Source organism: Rattus norvegicus, chromosome 16, assembly GCF_036323735.1.
Source record: "Rattus norvegicus strain BN/NHsdMcwi chromosome 16, GRCr8, whole genome shotgun sequence".
Lineage (NCBI taxonomy): Eukaryota > Metazoa > Chordata > Mammalia > Rodentia > Muridae > Rattus > Rattus norvegicus.
The window spans coordinates 66,101,231-66,121,241 of record NC_086034.1 but is presented as its reverse complement, the minus strand read 5'-3'; the positions used below and the strand labels follow the sequence as shown (position 1 = coordinate 66,121,241).

At 40.1% G+C, this 20,011-nt stretch overlaps 1 protein-coding gene across 1 annotated transcript in view; it reads right to left on the bottom strand.

The window, feature by feature from the left end:
* Positions 1–20,011, bottom strand: part of Nrg1 (neuregulin 1) — a 1,053,401-nt gene that overhangs the window by 886,243 nt on the left and 147,147 nt on the right.

Genomic DNA, 20,011 nt, shown 5'->3' with positions numbered 1-20,011 from the left:
TATCAAATAAATAAATATAAGTATAAAATAAAACTTGTATAAAATATAATAAATAAATAAAAGAAAAGAAAAGAGGGACATTCTGGTTTTTTTTTTTTATTCCTTTTCTTCAGCCATGTACTATCCAAGAAATCACCAACCCTCTTGGGTACTGGTGTTCTCTTTCTTCACCTGTAAAACAAAGACCTTAGACTAGAAAAATAATTAAATTTACTTCTAGGAATAAATAGGCATTTCATTAAGTCTGTACACAAAGCTGTCTTGTATTTAAACAGCTACAAAGAGGGAAAATACTTTCTGCATTTAATGCGTGTGTCGTAGGCTTTAGAATTTACACTCTAGTTAGTCATAAAAATAATTAACTTTTGTTTTTCTTTCAAAACAATAACAGATGATTGGGATGAGCACAAAGAACTCGATAAACAGCAGAGACCATGTGGCCTTTCCTCGTTCTACTTCTTTCAAACACAGTGGAGCTAGGTGTAGAGGGTAAGAGCCAAGCTGGCGACTGCTAGTATGAACCATGCCAAGAAACTCCATCATGGTCTCCTTTGAGCAGACCATGTTAGCAGAGGGTGAAAGCCTTCTTCAGCATCTGACACTACAAAGCCAAGACCAGAGCATAAAACCATCTGCCAGGAGTTGGATTGAAGTTGTTGGAAGCCACACTGAGAACTGTCTTCTGCACCTGAATTCCATGACTCTACAATGCAGTTAGAGACTCGAGTCAGCCTGTCCTCGGGACTGTGGCAGTACCCTGGCAGCCACAAGGTCTAAATGAGAACAGCCATGGGTTATTATTATAGCAGACTACAGTATTTAGCAACGTGAAAAATGAAACCTGCTCAAGAAAACCTGATAAGGATCCAAATACCATGAATGACATCTCTCCTAATGACCACTCCTCAGTTTGGTTCAAGTAGGACATATTACTTCTCTTAGAATAGAATATCTTAGCACTAGGTCATCTAGTGAGTGATGGAAATTGCAAGGAAAGCAGAACAAATGCTGAAAGTTTATCCTTAAGGAACATGTGCAAAGAATATCCTTGAGAAGAAATGGCAACCAAGCCTGCTACCTACCTCTTCTGCTCACATTGCAGAAAGGACTGGGCAGTAACAGCACTCTTAGTACCAAGCCTCACAACCTCACCTTCTTTTTCTCCTGATAGAGATGTAGATAACAATTGCAAATTTTTTCTGCCCAATAGTGCTTACATAAGCCAAGCAGTGCACCATAGTAAATCTCCTTCACAGATGAGAAACTAGATGTCTGAGCTATTAACTGATTTGTACAAAATCATGTAGACAAATCTGCCTGCCTGTTGTGTGATGATAACGGATATGTTTTTCATGAGGTTTATAGAATAGAAGACTGTAATCCAAGCCTAATGAGAAGCTGGTTTCTATTCCCTGTGACTATTATTCTGTACCCCATTTTATTATCATTTTTTATACCTGAATACTCAGAGCTCTGACTTTCCTGTTCCTACAGTCTCTTGTTCATTGGACACATTTTTTCTCCTCGCTCTCTCTTTCACATGTATTTAAACATTTTCTAATTTCTGAATCCCTGAAACCCTTACTGTGGAGAGTATACTTTGTCACATCATAGCAAGGATAAGAAAGATCTCACCTTAGAAAAAGCCCTGTAGGATCCCAAAACACCTATTTACTGTTGCTCTTGCACAAACTTCTCCTGGGAAGACATAGACCCTTACTCAGACAGGACAGTAATAACGGATCAAAGTAACAATTTCATGAGAGCCTGGCTCCATGAACAAATATGTGTATTGTTGTTTCCTTGCAGGATCATGATGCATGTTGACGTGCATGTATGTGTGTGATCCCAAGGAGTCCCACCCCCAGAAAGCTTTAGTGTGGTACGGATGACGACTTCCCTGTGGCTCCATGAATGGATCGCCTTCTTCGGTTAACCATTTCCTTTAATAGTCTCTAGCACTTCCTAAAACTCATGTAGCTGAGGCCAGACCACATACAGCTGACAGGGAAACCATTGAAAGAGGGACTAAAATCTCAGGTGAAAGGTGAGTGTTTCTTTCCTTTACTCCTTCTGTGAGGGATGCCAAGAGGCCCGCTGATGTGGGTCTTAATCAAAGCCGCTGTGATTAAGGCTGTAATGAGAGTTCTAGTCAAAGGACAGAATCGCACAACAAATATGTTTAAAATCATTGTTGTTTCCCTCCCTGTGATTGTATTTGCACTCAAGCAGTAAATCGCCAACTCCCTAAAAATTGATATATCAGACCATAAAACGTTATGAATATGTCTCTGTAGATCTTTGCTGTTTAATCTTGAGGTCTATCTTAATTTTGTAGTAGAAGACGCTAGAAGCATTTCAGGTTGCATATGAAATATGAATATGAAGGCAAATTCACTGACCACCTTTTTTTATAAGATTATACTCCATGGTGATCCAAGCAATGAAAGACTATAAGTAGTCTGGCATGTAAAATGAACACATGTAGGTAGAGAATTAACAAACAGAACACTAGAATTCAGTCTTCAGTTTAAAGTAAAGTTTCTGGATGTGTCATGTGATGCAAACTCATGTGGTGTCTTGCTAAGGCAAGACCCAGGGGAGGACATGATGTGATATTTGGAGAGATTATAGATAGGACTTAATGGACAGTGATGGTGGGCATGCACAGCTAGCTTTGCAACTTTTGTTCATCGGTCTCAAGTCTTCACCTCCACTGATCTTCTCTTCATTGAGAGAGGCATAGCAGACAACTTCTTCTGGCTTCCCCGCTGGCCCTGGTTGCTCCTACTGACTCATGTTGATTTGGCAGAGGTCTGGCTGTTTCTGGATAGGGACACCACTGATGATTTATTTATATGGTATCCTGAAACTACTGAACTGGACTGCTGGTATCCTGACAAATGGAGACTTGAGATGTCTCAAATAACTACTTCTAAATAGGTCCACATCCTCTTGTCCTATTACCATCTTTTCTCCCCTACCTTTGGACAGTGAGCTAGAAGAGGGGTCAGACTGTTTGATAACCCTTATTAAAAGTAGGTTTTGAAAGATCTAAGCCTATACCAATTCTTACACTAACATTACAAACTCACAATATTACACATTTACACAACATTTGCCTCAATTATAATGTGAATGTTAACTTGTTTCCTAAAACCACATTCTTATTTTGTAGATAAATACTGCCAAGGGAGCTCTCTATGTCTCTAGTATGCTACCCATCTCTGCCCTGATGTTCAGGAACATGAGTAGTGACTTTTCCTGACAGCTATATAATTTTAAATGGGCTGTGCATACTAACCATTGATTCAATTTTCATCTAGGAAGAAATATCATTAGAGTAACAGGCAGAACCTTCCTACTGTGGCTAACTCAGAGCATCATATAGATTGCCTGTGCTGAGCAAACATCGGCTCCCTATCTTTCACATTTACCTCATTCAGGAAAGTCAAGAATGTACACATTATTGCTTTCCTCAATGTCAACTGACTCAAAAATAACCCATGAGCATCTGGGCAATCCCTGAAACTCCACAGAGAACTGACTTCTGAACCTAAAGGAACCTAAAAATAGATCACATTTCTAGCCTTATCCATTCATGTTGAAGCTTCAGAGATTCAAAGAGAGTAAGGATCAGAAGTAGACACTCCTTATTCACAGGATGTTGTACACACTGGAGGATGGGGGAAGGAAGACAATCAATTCTTAGTATCAATGAGGGTTGATGGGTAGTTATTCAGCATTATAGGATATAATATTTTCTTAATGTTCACATTGGAAGATTTTAGAAACTTTACTTGTTTATTGGTCTGTTAGAGTGGGAAGGTGAGAGAGAAAACCTCTTTGCTCCAGATGTAAAGCCATCAGACTTTCTTGACTTTCTATTGGTAATAGCAACCTCATCATCCTCTGATGTGTAAAATGGCATAAACTCTATTCATTAATTTATTTTGGATGGTTTTAATGTAGCATGACCGGTACTCTTTCCATACATTCCTTGGCCAAGTCAAAGAGTTTATGTCACTTAACTCTTCAAACAAATCGTTCTAAATTGAAGTCTTTAGGATGACATAATACCAAGGTAATCCTTAGATTAATGGCCTATGATGCTGAACAATGTTGAAAGACTTCAAAGAAGAAAGTTTTTCCTCAAGGTTCCTAAAGGGCTCTCTTTTTTTTGGCAGACCTCTCAGAGGAATCCTTTATGGATAATAATTGCTAGAGATTTGAGAAGACAACATATTCATTTAAACCTATTATTATTATTATTATTATTAACAAAAGTAATACACTTAAAAAAGTAATACAGTAAAAGTTTTTTTTTATTTTTCTAACCTCAAAATAGTAGCAGGTAAGTTTCCAATTGAGCACTTTTGATTATAATACAGAAATAATTTCCAAGGTTATTTATTTACCTAAACATAGTGATCAAAATCAACCCATAAATATGTATATTACAGAAATAAATACCGCATGTAAAAAGTGCCAGTCAATATGAATTCTAATGGCTTAGAAGTGTATCTGGAAGTCTACCTCTCCATAAGATTTTGTTATTTTATCAGTGTATCAAGAGTTTTTAATCTATGAGTGTCTATGCTTCCTAACACATGGGAGAGAGATTACCATTTCCGTACTATTTTAGCATCATGTTTCTAAAAAGAAGACTCAGGACAAACCATTTTATTGTTGAGAAATGGTTCTTTAAAAGTTATGCAGCTTTATGCAGATATTAAAACTCAAAGAGGAAGCTGAGGACACAGGCCACTAGTCTTTTTACCTCAGCTATCTTCCCAGGAGCCTATGATGTCACTTACATACTGCTGTGGCTCAGGAATGGAAGAGTCTTCTCCATTGTCCTATCATTGAGAATACTTACCCTCCGGCCCTCAATTTCTAGAATGCCTTATGTCTGCCAGTGTTGTAACTTATTCTTAGGTTACACTTAAAAGGGTAGAGAAAGCCTGAGAAAATAAAATCACAAATTAGGTAAGAAATAGACATGAGAAAGGGGGAGGGAGGGAGGGAGGGAGGGAGGGAGGGAGGGAGAGAGAGGGGGGGAGGGAGAGAGAGAGGGAGAGAGAGTGTGTGTTTTCAGAGTTTTCAGAGTTTTCAGAGTTTTCATTGTCACTGTGACACAATCAAGAGTCACCTGGTAGAAGGGCTAAGTCACCTGGTAGAAGGGCTAATGATCACATCTGAGGTGATTATTTTCCTCACACATTAACTGAAGCTGCAATAGCTTTTTAAAGGTTTTCTTTCATGACATTTTGAAATGTCATTTATTTGTATTCATCCCCAAGTTTAGGAAATAATGAATTTAGATACATTATAGACTCTCTTTTCCTTCTCTCTTGCCAAAACTCTCCACAGCACTTTGCCAGCCTCTCTCACTAGTTGGGCTTTGGTTTATTTTGCCTAAACAGAATCCACAGGGTGGAAATGTGTGGAACCTTCCATTCACTCTACGTTTCCATCACCTTCACAGATGGATCACTAAAACGTGTTCCCTTAGGAAGCCCCATAGTTAATTCCATACACAGAGGGAGAATCAACTACAGTACAGAGCCAGGTAAGAAGGAAAAGATATGTGTGGCTACTCTGCCATATCAGTGGTTTGGTGTCTGATTTCACATCAGTAATGATGATGACCCTGGGATCAGATGACAATGTTGCCACTGGAGAATGTGTTATTCTGGAGAAACTGTTTCAGGGCTATGGCATAGCAACTCTGAAATGATAGACAATGGATTTGATGCACTTGTAATAATTAGAAGCTCAAAGAAATTTCAATTTGTGAGTTCTATAATGTATTTATTACACATAAAATATACAATATAAAGTGGAAACTTCTTAGCAAACTGTGTATACGTGTGTTACTGTTGTTAAGGACTCGAAGTTTGCATGATTGATCATTCTATAACTCTGCATATAGTAAGACCTTTGTCATCAGCTCCCCAATTGAGAACTGTACATTTTGACAACATTGCATAGATTTTCCACATAAAGTAATACTCCACATTTATTAGGGTAAAGGTAAATACATTCACTAATGATGATAATGTGAATTAACAACCACACGTTCTTCCTGCAGCGTAAACACAATGCATGCTCTCTTTACATAGTCCTTATAACATCCCACATTATACGTAAGCACCAGTGTTAGGGGTTAAGCATCTCGTTTCAAATCACTTCTAAAAACAAGAATGCAGAAGATACAGGCTGCTGTTTCTGGTCTCAGGGGCATCAAAACACTCAATCTTAATATTATTTCACGTTTTCTACAATGCAAACTCCCAGTAATGGCCTTCATGTGAACACTGTGTCCTCTATCAGCGTGAACATAATTATCGTGGGAGACACTCAGCCTTAAAGAGCAAGGGAACTGCTAGCAAAATGCAGAGGAAACTAGATGCAGTGGTATCAGTTTTCACAAAGAGAATACATCTGTAATGAAAATTGGAGAAAATTCGCGAGGAAAATAGCACTTCATACTGAGAACACCTTGGATCCAAAAATTTGGAGACAAAATAGTAATGCACAGCATTTTGTAGCAGTACAATGAGGCCTTTGAGCCCAGCCAAGACACCACAGGCAGTTTCCAAAGAAAAGGCATCCACTGAATCTGACTCAATGCGAAAATCGTAACTGCAGACCAAACTACCTTGTGTCAAACTGCCTAAATGCAAATTATAACTTTGAAATATGCCAGGATTGATGGGGAAGAGGTAAGTGAACCCAATTTTTTAAAAAAGCATAACGACATCAATCAGTTATAATCACAGACATTTTATATTTTAGTGAGCTGTACATGTTTGACAACACATTCTCTTTTGTTTTTATGATAAATTTTTCTTTCTGCAAGCAAGAGACAGAAATAATCTATTCAACAATAGTTGGTGTATTGAAAAGTGTAGAACAAACTGGCCATGATGATGCATGCCTATATTGTAGGCCCTGCATTTAAGAGGATGAAGCAGAAGTCCAAAGACAGACTGGCCTACATAGCAAAATCCTGCCTCAAAAATGTAATATACATATGTGTGTGTGTGTGTGTGTGTGTATGTGTGTGCGTGTGCGTGCGCATGTGTGTATTCATTACAATTCATACCTAAAATAATAATATGTGAGAAAACTTTTGATATATTAACTAAATAAAACCAACTTAAAGAAATAGGCATCGTATGACTTAAAACTATTTATCTGTAGTGAGAGGTTGTAAAAAGAAAACCATCAAGTATGTGTACTCCAAATGTTCACAGCACTCTCATCCAGCACTAAGGCTCTGAGGCTTTTTATTTTCCCATCTATCTACTTATTTTTAATTAACTTTTTCAGTCTGAAAACATGCTATAAGAGTGCATATCAGTCACTGTCTCCACGTACAGGACACCTGGAAATTTAGAACTTGAACTTGCCAACTAACTGTTTGGATTCAAACCTGCCCATAAGCTAGCAGCTATAGAACTTTGCCTACATTTCCTGAAAACTCTGTACCACCTTTTCCTGATAGAAAAGTTACATGCATTTGTATAGAATATAGGTTAGGATACTGTGAGATTAAATGAGCACATGCACACACATGCATACACATTATATATATATATATATGTAGTGATTAATATTTGAATTTTGAATTTAACAAATACTGGTTATTAATGATGATATTACTAATTTTATCATTGAAGAATACTGTGGCCCCACTAGAAAAATTCAACCTGTAGCCCTGCTAAAAAAAATAAACATTTTATTTACATTCCAACAAAATAAGGAAATCATTTAAAAAAGACTGTATTTAACAGGAAAAATACTTATTTGTTATACTAGTTTATTTACAAAGCATGTGCTGAGTGCTATGCTGTAATTATGACAATTGACATACATACATATATGTATATACATCAACATTAGAATAACAAGATAAATATTGTTATTATTCTGGTTTTGTATATCATCTCCCTTACACCTACATGCTCTGTGTCTATTACATTCAATCTTTTCCTAACTGAATAAACATTAAAGAACAGTAAGAACGGTCACATCATCAATGTTTGTTTGTTTGTTTGTTTGTTTGTTTGTTTTGCTACTAAGTCAACCTCCCTAAGCCCTCCCTAAACAAACCATGGTGAAGCCCAATCATGTTCAGGAGCCACACATTTTTTTGTCATGTCTGTAAATAAAAATGAAGCTCAGTGAGTTTCAAAAGGTAAGGAGAAAGCCTTTCCCTTCTTTCCACCTTAGCCTTAAAACTCTAACCTTCCACAGTATTCCCTGTCTAACAACTTCTTTAAGCTGGCTATTCTGCAAGGAAGAAGTTTACCAACCCCTCTTAGTCTGTAAAAATAAGAGAACACACAAAAACCATGATTTATAGGAATAAGCTGTGCAGTGTTGAACTTCATAAATGAAATCCCCAGGTCTACATGTAGCACTAAAGGAGTGTTGCAAGTGAATTGTGGAATGGCCTGACCAGGTCCCCAAGTTAGTGGCCAAGCAGGAAAAGATCTCACAGGAGTCCTTGCTGTCTCTCTCTCTCTCTCCCCATGGGACATGTCACTGCTTTCCAAAATAGAGTCCTGGAAGTCTTTGTTTAAAAATGTGACCAACTATATGCAAACTGGATTTTACCTATGAACAAATTGGATTAACAAAAGTGAAGCAAAATCATCTTAACCACACACAGAATTTAGTTTCCAATTTAATCCTTTGTGTAAATTTAAATCAAATGCCATGATAAGGACTCACAATTTTGGAAGGATGACACCCACACAGATACAATGCATTTGTGCTGTACCGATCTGTTTCAAATCCTATTCTACATCTGAGGACTATGAGGCGTTCAATTCCCAGATGTGACCTCCTTTAGATCCTTTGACTGAAAGAGCCCAATTCCTCCATTACAGGCAACTTGCTTTTCCGCGCCTTGACTTGGGCTCCAGTGAGTAGGGAGATCAAAGTTCCTGTTCTGTCTGTCAATGGGCATGCTCAGAAAACCCATCCGTTTTCTAGCCAGTGCTTGAGTCACCACTTTGGAGGACATGCCACATCGGTACTGCTCTTTGCACTTCTGAACTGCAATCATTTTCTCCAGCTCCCACTGAATGTTGTTCGCTTGAATGCCAGTCACCAAAGTCCCTTTTTGGCAGGAGTCTCAAACAGTCTTGTGGACTTTGCACAGTGCCCTTTGAGGGATGGGTATAATCTCTGTTCCCTGTCAGGGCTTAACTTTCAGAAGAAATATAAATGACAAAGAAATACAATCAAGGAGGAAGAAATACAACCAAGGAGAAGAGGTTCAATGAGGATTTTATAATTTGCATAGTCCCTGGAAGCATACTAAAGGTGACAGATAAGTATCTTTGAACAGTTCCTTAGGTTTCGGAATTCCTTTATTTTTTTTATTTTTTTATTGGATGTTTTCTTTATCAACATTTCAAATGTTATCCCACTTTCTGGTTTCCCCTTGAGAAACCCCCTAACCCATACCCCCAACCCTTTTTCCATGAGGGTTCTCCCTCACCCATCCACCCACTCCCCCCTGCCTCCCCACCCTGGCATTCCCTTACACCGGGGCATCCAGCCTTCACAGGACCAAGGGCCTCTCATCCCATTGATGCCCAACAAGGACATCCTCTGCTACATATGCAGCTGGAGCCATGTATACTCTTTTGTTGGTAGAGCTCTGGGTATCTGGTTGGTTAATACTGTTGTTCTTCCTTTAGAGTTGCAAACCCCCTCAGCTACCTCAGTCCTTTCTTACCTCCTCCATTGGGGACCCCATTCTCAGTTCAATGGTTGGTTTCAAGTATCTGGGTCTGTATTTGTCAGGCTCTGGCAGAGCCTCTCAGAAGACAGCTATATCAGGCTCCTGTCAGCATGTACCTCTTGTTATCCCCAATAGTGACTGGGTTTGGTGACTGCATGTGGGATGAATCCCCATATGTGGCAGTCTCTAAATGGCCTTTCCTTCAGTCTCTGTCTCAAACTTTGGCTCCATATTTCCTCCTGTGAGTATTTTGTTCCCTCTTCTAAGAAGTATTGAAGCATCCACACTGGAATTACTTCTCTTGAGCTTCATGTGGTCTGTGAATTGTCTCTTGGATATTCCGAACTTTTGGCCTAATATCCACTTATCTATGAGTGCATATGATGTGTGTTCTTTTGTGATTGGGTTGCCTCACTCAGGAGGATATATTCTAGTTCCATCCATTCGCCTAAGAATTTCACGAAGTCATTGTTTTTAAAAGCTGAGTAGTACTCCATTGTGTGAGACAGATAGGTAGATCAATGGGATAGAATTGAAGACCCAGAAATGAAACCACACACCTGTGGTCACTTGATCTTTGACAAAGGAGCTAAAACCATCCAATGGAAAAAAAGATAACATTTTCAATAAATGGTGCTGGTACAACTGGAAGTCAGCATGTAGAAGAAAGCAAATCAATCCATTCTTATCTCCTTGTACAAAGCTCAAGTGAATCAAGGACCTCCAATAAAACCAGATACACTAAATCTAATAGAAGAGAAAGTGGGGGAAATCCTCAAACACATGGATTCAGGGGAATTTTTCCTGAACAGAACACCAATGACTTATGATCTAAGATCAAGAATTGACAAGTGGGACCTCATAAAATTGCAAAGCTTCTATAAGGAGACTGTCAATAGGACAAAACAGCAACCAACAGATTGAGAAAAGATCTATACTAATCTTACATCTGATAGATAGAGGGCTAATATCTAATATATACAAAGAACTCAAGAAGGTAGACTCCAGAGAATCAAATAACCCTATTAAAAATGGGATACAGAGCTAAACAAAGAAATCTCAACTGAGGAATATCAAATGGCCATGAAACACCTAAAGAAATGTTCAACATCCTTAGTCATCAGGGAAATGCAAATCAAAACAACACTGAGATTCCACCTCATACCAATCAGAATGGATAAGATCAAAAACCCAGGCGACAACAGATGCTGATGAAGATGTGGAGAGAGAGGAACACTCCTCCATTGTTTGTGGGATTGCAAACTGGTACAACCACTCCGAAAATCAGTCTGGTGGTTCCTCAGAAAATTGGACATTGTACTACCTGAGGACCCAGCTATACCTCTCCTAGGCATATACCCAAAAGATCCTCCAACATACAACAAAGACACATGCTCCACTATGTTCATAGCAGCCTTATTTATAATAGCCAGAAGCTGGAAAGAACCCAGATGTCCTTCAACGGGATACAGAAAATGTGGATTTGGAATTCTTTCACAGTATGAGTTCAGACAGACTTGCTTAACATCTGGGACCAAACCAGGAAGATGTTCTTTCTGGCAAGAACAAGCAGGAGGCATTTGGCAACGTGGATTCTGAAGCTGACCACTGTCTTCACAGATTCTCAGAGGCCATATGACCTAAGGGCAACATTTCAGGTGACCGTGTAACCCCAGGTCGGGCTCTTTGGTACTCTCCTTAGAGGTCGTGGGTGCTTATTAATAGCTAACTTTTCTGATTAAGCCAGTTTCAGTATATGCTATAATTTGCAATTCAAAAAGCCTTGTGTAATCCACATATTTTGTTTTTATTGGAAAAAATGCTTACAATATATTTTCATCACACTTTCTTATCTCCCAATGCTTTCCAGATCCTTCACACCTCTCAATCCCACCCCCACCCAGCTCCATGACCTTTCAGTGTCTCTTTCACTCTCTCTCTCTCTCTCTCTCTCTCTCTCTCTCTCTCTCTCTCTCGCAAGCAAGCAGGCAAGCAAACCACCAGCACTTTTTTCAAAAAGGAAAAAAACAAATAAACATGCAATACATACATACACACACACACACACACACACACACACAACTTCCTAGACCACACAGGTAATTATTGAAATTCTGCTTACTCTCAGTAATAAAAATTAAGGGGAAAAAAAGTGTTTGTTTTCCAAAACAGTGGCATTTGTCACCTACACCATTTTTACACACCAAATTACAGTGAATACTATACAAAATACCTATAAGCCTTCTGTGGACTAAGAACATTGGAGATATGTAATTATACATCCAGTTCACATATGTAATTGTGTGTTGTGATTTGAGTTGGAAATATCACCTACAGTTCCTATTTTGAACACTCATCTTTGCCTTAGGCCTACAGTACTGTTTCGAAGGCTGCAAAGGCCAATGAGGCCAGGTTGACAGAGGTAGGTTACTAGGGACAGAAGCCTAAATGTTATATCTACTCATAGATCTGGTCTCTTGCTCTGCTTCCTGGCCAGTGGACACCATGAGGATAGCTCTCCCTGGAGCTCCCGAACACATGGACTGGTCACTCCTCTCACTACTCCCTCCCTGATGTGAAACTCTTTGCTCTGCATACAAAGGCCATCGTCTTAATCAGACCACTGGCACGAGCCCCATCACAAGACCAGGTGTTCTCTCAAAGAAGATGGGACAAGTCATTTGTCCTCATCTGAGAGCCAAGCCACTCACTGGCCTCCAAGGTTAATGGAATTCTGCCCCGGGTGTATACATGGTGTCAGAGGTTATACTATATAAAAGTAATAACCATCTGTAGGAGAATACATCTATGAAGCTTTGGGTAACTCATTATCTAGGCTGGGGTCTAACTTTTGGGGGTGATGCTATTTGCTGTAACCTCTAAATAGTTCTTTAAGGAACTACTTACCTATGCTCCCATAAATAAGCAAAATACTCATTGGCCCTTCAAGCTGGGGTCAATAATATTTTGCCTGCTGGTAGTGTCCTGTTTAGGCTTTCAAAGGCTATTATTATCCATGCCCTCCTGGAAAAGGTTAATAGAATACCTCCGTACCACAACGGATTGGAATCTTTCTGAGGCTCTGAGCCAAAATGAGCCATTCCTTCATACATTGTTCAACCCAGCATTCTCTCTCAAAAATATGAAATTATCTAAGCATTGTGGTTTCTTTATCAAGGATATTTAGTGTCCTCTGGAAAAAAATAATTTTAGGAAACTCAAACCAATGGAACAAGTTATGGAAATCTATTTCCTTTATGGGGCGGGGCGGGGGGTAAAATAAAGTCAGACATTTTAAAACTTAGCATCATAAAGAGGCAGCTGGTGGTCACTACTACTCAGCCTTTTTCAGCTGTAAATGTAGCGTGATGCTCAGTACTGTGTGGTGCTTAGTACAGCCTGATGCTCCTTGGTAACACTCTGAGCTCAGTAAAGCACCAGCCCTGAGGTCAGAATATCTGAATGTATCTCAGGTCCAACCTGCAGGAGTTCTGTCAGTTTGAACGATATAAATCCCACAGCCATGCATTAGTTTATCCCTAAAACTATAATTATAATACCTACTTCTAATGAGTTTTGTAAACACCCTAGAAGAAAGTAGCTAGAAGGTGCCAAGCGCAGTGATTAGCATACATTTCGCACTCAATAAATGTCAGCCACCATTAGCATTAGTAATAAATCTAGCGTTTATCATGTGGTGTGATGCCATACTAAAGAAGGGCCTCTAAAATTTCAATATTTGGCTAAGGTCTGCACTACATGTATGTATTATGTCTAGTATAGCCCTTTACTATTAAGGATCTGTTATTCCGAATGTGTTCTCCTGTTCTTGGAGGTGGATGACATTTGAAACAAAGTGCCAACACTCCAGGGCTGAGAAAAAAAGTCCTGCGAGTAAGCTGCCTCTCAAAGGGCTTGGGAGCTCTTGATAAACTGCTACTTGCTCATTGCTTTAAAACAGCTTTTCAGCACCAATGCCCAGCATGGGCATTTTGGCCTCACATTGGAAAGGCAGTGAACTGCAGGATCTCTATTGTGGGGGTGGGATCTTATGGTTTCTACATATTCATTTCCTTTCCATTTCTGCTTGGTGTTTATTTTGAGTAGGAGACCATTGCTGGTGGATGGAAGGAAATTCTTTGTTTCACAATAGCTGGGTTCTATGCCTTTTGTGATTTTTTTAAAACCAAATGATTCTCTGGGAGAATTACATACCTCACAAGTAATATCAAAACTTTGGTTGGTTTGTTGGCACAAAGTGTAGCAGTAAAACCAGTTTTGGAAAGGTGCTTGGAAACATCTGTGTTGATCTTGTCACCACTGTAATGTGCCTGTGTTATGTTTGGTTTGATGCCTAAAAGTCTCCTTTTTTAAAAATAGGATCATAGCAGTGTTTGATGTTTTGTTTATAATTTATGTGCTGCGGTAATAATTTTGATACATTACTACATATGTCTGAAGGATAATCAATTTATTGTTAATAATTTGAAGCTGAACTGGTAAAGGCCCAAATAAATTACCATTTTATTAATAAGAACTTCTAGAAACTTCTTTTCTTCTGTAACAATGATACCGTACAGTGTTCATAATAATGACCTTGGAGCCATAGACTTTTTAAACCCCACTGATGGATAGATACCTATAACCTCACTACTCAAAGCACAATCCTTGAACCAGCACCATCAGTATCACATGGGAGCCTGTTAGACATACAGAACTCCAGGCCCTAACCCAGACTACTGAATCAGAATGAGTATTTTAACAAGATCCCCAGCTGGCTCACCTGCACATTAAATTCTGTGAGGTATTGCTGTATGTTTACGGAGAGTTGCAGACCTCTGATCTCCAAGATCCTTTCAACATGTGAGTTCCAATTTACATGAGACTCTAATGCTGTCTTTGGGAAGCCACAAATGTAATGTGTATGAAGAATTACTCAGGAAAGGCTGGCAATCCTTTAAGCCATTGCTACAACAGTTATCTGTGAAGTACCCATCATGTGCCAGACACTGCCCTCATCACCAGAATAGAGCCTTTCTCTGTTTTATAGCATAATGCAGACAGTGAACAAATATTTAGGGAAATAGACAATCTGTCAGGTAGCGATGAGTGAATGAATCCCAAAAAGGAGCGTAAGGAAGATGATAAGGAGTGCTGAGGGATGCTGCTTTTAAAATTCAGTAGCCAGGGATATCTTGTGTGTAAGACAGCATCAGAACAAAGATATGAAGGGAGAGAGGCACTGCGTGCTGCCTTCCTGCAGATGGATTATTTCAGTAAAGGCAGGCAGAATTCCTAAAGCAGAAAGAGGCTGAGCGCAGCCAAAGGCAGATGCCGACCCCTCAAGAATAGAAAAGTAAGTCTGAGAAGCAAAGGAGAGACCAGTGAGAGAGAGCAGAGATTCCCATAAAAGTTCTAGGAATCATCAAACACACAAACCAACCGCAGTACGTCTATTTGGAGAAAGACCTGGTACAACCAGCCCAGGTGGGTTGTCTGGTTTCAAAGATGCCCGGGGTATTGCACCCACGAAAGCCCGTCCCAGAGAAGGTGAGGTTCAGATGCTGCTGAGAAAAGGACCTGTTTCTATCGGAGAACAGTTTATTCTTCTTTGCCTCAGGGGAGATTTAGACTTAAAATATAGCCGCTAAGTACTCCTGGCAAAAACCAGATTCTGTGTCAGAGGATCTGGCACATACTTGGCAAGGAACATACCAAATTAGAATTAAATAATAATCCCATGACTGGCTCTAATTCAGAGCCCTATCTTGGCTACCCTTTTTAGGCTTATGTTCATAAAAAAAAATCATTCTAGAGCACATTTTGACAGCATTCTAGCCATCTTGTCTGAACATCTGTTTCAGGAACTCGGCTGCCTCTGGCCAATGTGTGCTCTCATCCCAGACAGCACAGATGACCACCGCGATGTCCTCGCTCTTGCACATGCACATCTTGTGTGTTTGAGTCTGGGCCAAGTGCTCATTAGGAAATGCATGGTTTGAGTAGCAGGGAAAACGTTCTCCTCTCACGGCCACATGTAAACCACATGAAAGGAAGAAGGACTATCCAGCTTAAGAAGCCTTGCCAGTGACCGTGGGGATGGGCCCACCCTACAAATAAAAGCAGTCAGTTTGTACAACCTTTGTACATAGGCTAATCTAATCCATGCTAATCTCTCCCCATTATGCCAATGAGGATGCTGCAATTATTCCTCATGCACAAAGCCTTCCATCAAGTTAATATTCCACGTCAGCCCTACTTTAAAATATTTCCTCTTTTCCCTCCAGGATGTGGAGTGTATAAATCTGTTGGGGCTAAATGAGCTTTCCAAGGATTCTCAATCTAATCCAGCCAAAAAAGGAATTTGTAACACACAAGGAAAGAAGAACAAATAAAAATAAGGATAATATATGGTCCTCATTATTCACGTAGACAGATAAAATCCACTTTAAGAAAACTAATCTGTAAAAAAAAATAAAAATTAAGGGATTATGGTTCCCAGAACGTTTCCGTTTCCATTCTCAGTTATCTGCAGAACTGAAACTGTCTGGGCCAGACAGGCGCTCCATGTTGGATGTGAACACGTGAGAAAATAGTACCTGACCAAGGCAAAAAAGGGCTCCACAAAGACACCTAGCTCTCTGGTAGCAGAGTGACTCAGAGCCTTCCCAACCCTCACACATCAGGGTAATCCACATAGTTGCCTGGTAGAGACGTCTCTCTAATGTGCTCCAGGACCCCTTCATGGATCATTAGGTTACTTGTAAGGGAAAAAAAAAGGAAACTACAAAATTTAAAGTTAAAAGTGGCAGGAACCATTTCTAGCTGATAATAAATCATAAATGAAGACGTGAACCTCTAAATTTTTAATGCAAGTCAATAGGAAAATTGGATTCGATTTCTTAAGTTTAATTCTCACAATTCTAGGGGACTTAACCCTGCAATGCCGCTGCGGATTTCTAACTAATTAGATGACCATCTATTCCACCACTGAAATTACTAAGTGCTAGGGTGACTGGCAGGGCTGAAAAAGCAACGTGCCCACACAAAGGTTGTCACATAAAAACCTTAACTGCTTTTGGGAGACCATCAGCTACCACTGAAGTCATAGGAAGGAAGAAGGCAAGGAGAAAATAAATAAACAAGCTATTCGGCCCAAATTAGCTTCTATATCTGCGGACTTTAGGAAGAGATTACCAATCATTAAACAATTCCTCAAGATGTGGCATAACTCAAGTTCATGCATCAGACATCCATATCATATATCTATCTAAAACTTCCCCTAAGGGACTTCAATATATCACGCATGTATTAAGATTCATGATCAGATGACCCTTCAAGCAAGCAGGGCTATGTTTTCTCAGGCCATAGAAATGAGCTCAGATTATTGTGAGAGCCTCGAATGTCTGCTCATGTCTGTATTATTCCAGCAGTGATATATTTCCTTGGGTTCCGGTTGTCTACAGCGGAAGAGTCTTACATAGCAGGATGCTTTATTCACCAATGACCATAGATAGCATTTTCCATCCCCAGTGACCTGCTTTGCGGCGGAGTCTTATGTAAGTTGAACAGTCCATTTACAAACATAGTCCTCTCATTTTACTGACTAGAAAATTGAGATGTTTAATGATTTGCCCAAAAGCTATTAGAGCTTATTTGACTAAATCTAGGCCAGAAACTTGGGTCTCCTGGCTCCTTATCAGCTGCTGCTCCTGCTCTGTCGGGCTACCTCCTCTATGAGTCATCCTCACTATAGGACAGAACTTTATCCTCTAAATCCAATTTAAATGCCCTACATTTTAACTCACCATAATTACTAAATTGAACCAGAAGTTGAGAAGCAACTTTTTTTTTTCTGTTACAGTACAAGTTTTGGCTCAATAACTATAAATGTCTTACTCACGGCATTGTACAAAATACCAGCCTTCCCAGATTTTTGTTATCTGACTGGGCTATGTCCAAATAAACATTTTCAGTGCAGGAGGACTAGGGAGAGCCTGCAATCTGTATACTGAGAATGATTCACCAACCCAAGCCTTTTAGCCCCTTTTGGAAACCTACGGAATATGTACGATTTTAACATAATGTCAGTTCCTAGTAATCATTAATAATTATTGAATAAACTCCTCAGTCGTTCTTGTCAGTAGTTGCTTTGTACACTCATAATCACAGTTAACCTTTATCATGACTTTGGGGAGACTAGGTACAGTGAATTCCACTCACTGAATCAGACAGCTCTTGATCAGCAGTCCCTCCTCTGCCAAGACCAAAGGGCTAGTAAATAGCTAACCTTGACACCCACCATTACAATAAAATGCCCCCTCATGTTGTATCCTCAATCCCAGATTCCATCTTCTAGGACAGACCCTTCCCTTTTCCAACAAATAAAGTACAGGAAGTAAGTGGGATATACCCATAAGTCTAGCAGAAACATGACTTCTAAATCGGTTTCTAATCTCAAGCTCGGTAACCCTGTGTGCACCCAGCCACAGCCCTTCCAAGAACAACAATTTAACTCCTTCACACAAATACTGTTCTGGAGGAACAGGATGCAGACCTCCGCCCACTGGCCATCCTACAAGCAAAAGTCTCTCAAGTGAAAACTGAACTTTCTAATAGTTGGATCATAGCTTGTTGGGAAGACTTAATGAATGAATCCATGGAGCCACTGGATGGCAGCCCTTGGAAGATTCTCCATAATTGCTTCTCCTGCTGATGTCATCTGTGTTCTCACAAAAGAAATAATCCAAGACAACAGCAATGTATTTCCATACCTCTGCCTGATCGTTTGCCTTACTGGCATTTATTGGGCAGGTGTATTGGGAACTGAGGAAACAGGGAGGGAGAAGGGAAAACATATTTGCTCTACCCTCCAAGGCCTAGCTTTCCTCTGGGAGAAAGCAGACAAACAGAGATGGGAGCAAGAACAAATGTTCACAAACCAGAGAAGCATTTCCGCACCCAGTGATGAATAGAGTCCTGGTGGTGACCAGGAAAGAAAACAGGCCAGCGGGATTGCTCTGGCTGTGCCACAGCAGGGACAAGGAGAGGCACTGAGAGCAGAAAAGGACAGCACAAAGACTCAGCAGTTGCACTGGGCGGTAGAAGGAGGAACGCATAATCTACTTCTGAGGGATGCTGTGGACATGAAAATATAAAGGAGGGTGGATGTGTTTAGTAAACTACAAAGCTGGGAAACTCTCAGATATGACTTCCAGTGAACATGGCTTGGATGGGCTAAGAAAGTCCTGCCTTCTCGGCTTACTACCTGGCTGACAGCTGCATAGATCTCTCTTCTGAACCTGAGTCTGTTTGGAGAACCATGGAGCTAAGATATGTGGAGGCAGAGAACTTGGTGATGGCTCTATCTGTCCCATGCTGGCACGTGGACCTGGGCTTCAGATGACCATAGCCTGGGAAATCACTTTACCACTACTGAGCTCTGTATATCTCCTCCCTGGGCCTCAGGGTTTCCTCATCTAGAAATTAAAGCTAATGATAGCCACCTCCCTTACAGGTTTTTTAGGGGAGTACTAAGCAAATTGATAGTTGAAAAGTTCTTGGCAGAGCACTCCTAGTATCTCCTAAGTGTTATATAAGTGCTGTTCCTCTAATGAGCTCAATTAGAAATTTGCTGCTTTCTGACTTGCCCTAGCTCTTGATTACTTCTCTGGTTTGAGACCTTCAGTAGGCAGGGCTATCAAAGTACCTTTTCCTCCCATGATGTAATTTTATTTTTATCTCAGAAGCTTACTGCCTCAGTTCGCTGATCTAGGACTAGTCTTGGAATCTGTGCCTCTGTGCAATCTAATGTAAGCCTAGAATGTTTTCAGCTTCTGAGACCTACTGCTGAATAAGTTTACCCTTTCTAGTTCTTTCTGAACTCTGGCTGGCTGGTCAACTCAGCTGTCCTGGCTAAAACCGCCTCTCCACTTGATTGATTCAAACTGGCTTCTTTCAGATTCTGACTGAATTGCTCTGCTTGGCCTCATACTAACTTTGGCAATCTGTTCTCATCTTCTGGCCCCTCCTCCTCATTCTCTGGCTCATTGTGTCTTCACCTGTGTGTAGCTTGTTCTCACTCGGCAGCCTTTCTGTCCAACTGTCCCAGTAAAACTGCCCCCTCTGTCTCTGCACTGCTCTCTCTTAGGTTACCCTCTTTCCCCTCTGTTGTCATGAGAGTCAGACATATCATATTCTGTCAAGTCTTTCTCTAATTCATTCCTTTGTCTGCCAATAAATTAG